The 3500-nt window shown below is 40.5% G+C and overlaps 1 long non-coding RNA gene across 2 annotated transcripts; it reads right to left on the bottom strand.

The window, feature by feature from the left end:
• Window positions 1–393: 393 nt before the first annotated feature.
• Window positions 394–2784, bottom strand: LOC122055210. 2 transcript variants are annotated; one of them, XR_006132854.1, is made up of 2 exons: window positions 2162–2784; window positions 394–2082 (listed from the first exon to the last, which is right to left on the bottom strand). It is a non-coding gene; the product is annotated as an uncharacterized LOC122055210 (long non-coding RNA). The 2 variants fall into 2 exon arrangements; XR_006132853.1 differs by having other exon boundaries at window positions 394–2079.
• Between the last annotated feature and the right edge of the window lie 716 nt (window positions 2785–3500).

Genomic DNA, 3500 nt, shown 5'->3' with positions numbered 1-3500 from the left:
AGGTAAAGATCACATGCTACGGGTGCAACAAGAAAAGACACTACATGTCACACCCCAGAGGAGTCCCAGCCAGAGAAAATTTTCAGCAACATCTCCCCTGTACACGTGACAATCTAAATCATTAATACAACGACAAGTATACATCAGCCACACACGGCTGAAAAATATAGACAACCACGCAGTTATATACTCAGCCCACTCGACTAGATCAAAATATCACAACCACACAATTATATATATATATATATATATATATATATATATTAAACAACCCACTTGGCTGTACTAAAAACCAAAAACACAGCGAAAAACAATATAAAATCATTACAAACCAAAAACAAGACTGTTAGCCGGCTAGACTTACACCACACAACAAAACAATACGAGACACCATATCACAACAATCCAGAAACAAATTCGGAATATACAAAGCTAAGTACACCGAATACATAAACCAAATAAAGTACTAAGGACACCAGAAAATAGGTCTTCGGATGTGACGTAGGACTGGCAGACAGGATACTCCAAGCGACTCCACAAATATCTACCTGAAGCTTGAAATAACAATATATCAACGGTATGAGTTCAACAACTCAGCGGAAACCAGATAGACAGACATAATAAGTTATAACTAACAGTAATAATTATGTAGTACAGTTTCCTAAACAAAAGTAGGATATGTCGACTAAAAAGGGGCTGAAAAAACTGTACTCACCAGAACCTCCTATCCAGAATATAAGGGTCGTCAAAGTAGATACAAATGTCACCTGTATGCATGTCAAACATATACAACCACCAAAATGTAACATACATAATGCATCAAGCACAAACAATAAATAAAATCTATGCATATGATGCAAAAATAACATGTGTCACCTCTGACGTCAGTCAGCCATCTCACACACGATGGTGAGATCGAGTGGGTAGGGCTATGACAACTATGCACTCTATCATCACTGCTCTTGAGTGATCGAATGGACAGGATGCTGTTGGAGTACACCTATCCTCCTACCCCAAACAGAGTGAGGGAGCGCAATGCTCTCATCTTCCTGAGACAGTCCAGAAGAGGGATCCCTGTCATGCTACTACGTTGCGTCATGCTACCTATGAGTGGACCAGCGGAGCATTGGCAGAGCAACTGCCACACACCCTGCCTGATTACCACTAACTCATGAGTGGTTGTGTGTGCAGATCATGTAACTGGCAATGTGCTCAACAACAATTGAGCCGACAATCGCACAACATGCAATCATACAAGATGGTGCATGACATTAAGCATGTAAATCCTAACAGTATACACCTCCATATAAAATGTACCAAAAAGGAAATAAATTCATACAAAGATCTAGGTAACAATAAACTAGGTACACAAACCAGATATGTCAAATAATTAGTCTACTACACAGTAGGGTAATGTATGTCACTATCTCTATGAACAAGAGTGAACATGGTAACAAGCAAGAGAATATAAGTATGAATGCATAACAGACAAGAATACAGGCAAACTACAAGAATCAAATAGTGACATACCGAAACAGATGCAAACATAATAATTGCTACTAGCTACAAACTATTATACATATCTAAAATGACTATATCAAAGAGATAAGTCATAAGTACCCGCCTCAATAGAAGATCGTATCTAGAAAGTTTACGTCGAGACGCCCGTCTCGAATCAACGTGCTGCGATCACATAATGTATTTAGCTAATTACATATACAACAAGTAGCCAAATAAAATCCCCAAACCTATTAAACCAAGAAACCCTAATTCATCATTTAATCTCGATTAGCTCACTAAATCAGATCCAACCCGAACCCTAGTTTACAACCCAATAAATTTAATAATCCTCCAAATAGCTATCATGAATCAACTCATCTATAATTCCCACATTTATCCTACTGATTAATTCAATCTAACCATAAAATCTTATTCATCAATCCAACATAATCATTTCACAATAAGTTAAATTAGGCTAAGCACAATGTTAACTCCATAACTCACCTACCAAAATGCACAACTATGAATTCACCATCAGAGAAACTCACTGCCCGCAAAGATGGCTGGAATTAGGCGAAGCTACTGCCCCCAAACAATGAACTCAAGTCAACACCACATCAAGACTTAATACCCAAATCAAAAGCTAAGGTAGAACACCTACCTCTATTAATCCAACCCACAGTAGAATGGGTGACCAGCGTCAGTGGTGTCAACGTGCGGGGAGGTCGCGCGGGCTCGATGTCGATGATGGGTAATGGTGACACTGGCAGATTGGGCGAAGACGACCCCCAAGGATGCGATGAAATCACAAGAGAGAAAAAAATAAAACAATGGTGGCTCTCATACGGTCGGCAGCTAGATCAACGCAGCCAACGGTGGCAGCGGCGTCGCCGCGCTGGACTCACACCAGAAGAGCCGACTAACGCCTGTCGCCACGGATAGGACGATGGCCTACTCTCCCACCGCTGGATCAGGAGAGGGAGCGGCGGCGTGGCTGAGTCAACGATGGCGATCGGCGATGAAGAGATCGGGAAGAGAGGAGAGTGATCGGGAAGACAGGAACTCAACCGGTGGTGGATCGGAAGCTTGAGCACAACCGGGTGAAGTGACGGCATCGAAGCAAAAACGCGAGGGAGAGGGCACGGTACCGAGGCAACAGCCGGTGGTGGCGACTGGTGGAGTGGTGTGGCTTGGTTGGGCGATGGTGCAAGAGAGGAAGGCGGAGGATTGGGTGGAGGAGGGCGCGAGGAAGAGGGAAATCAGCGAAGATGGGAGAAGGGAAAAGGTTAGGTCAAGGGATATTAATATAGGAAACTATATGTTAATTAAATTAATCAACTCCCACTTAGGTGATATTCCAAACGGGTTTTCTCCAAACCTATAAATTTATTCCCGCAAAGTACATCTTAGTAGCTCCGATAAATTCCCATAAAATTTCTAAAAATTTCTAAAAATTTCTAAAAATTCCCTTATGGTTATTCACTCTTTTTTTGGTATTTTACACTACAAGAACGAGTGTTCGGAGATGAAAGATGACAAACTCAAATCAACCAGAAAGAAAAAGGCACTCAAGCTGACGTGGGACGAGTCATCCTCAGAAGAATCAGATGTTGAGGATCAAAGGCATCACAATTACCTCGCATTGATGGCAATGGGACTAGAATCAGAAAGTGAGTCAGAGGATGAATCAAGTCATGAGCCCGTACTCGTTTTCGAAGGTTCGAACGAGGTATCCTCCAACTTAACCTCCAAATTTTTTTAGAATAATTGCATGTTTAAATAAAAAATTAATTAAGTATGAAAAATAAAATGAATCACTTCTTGAAGAAAATCAACGCCTCAAAAATGAAACTAAAAATAAAGATTCAAATCAAGATGTAACACTTGAGGAGGAAAACACAAATTTAAAAAGTGAAATTAATAAACTTAAAGGATTGTTAGAAACTTTCACCACTAGACCTAAAAACTTGGATTTAATTCTTAAAATCCAAAAAACTGTA

The sequence above is a fragment of the Zingiber officinale genome, chromosome 1B (assembly GCF_018446385.1).
Source record: "Zingiber officinale cultivar Zhangliang chromosome 1B, Zo_v1.1, whole genome shotgun sequence".
Classification (NCBI taxonomy): Eukaryota; Viridiplantae; Streptophyta; class Magnoliopsida; order Zingiberales; family Zingiberaceae; genus Zingiber; species Zingiber officinale.
This window is presented reverse-complemented; position numbering and strand designations above follow the sequence as displayed.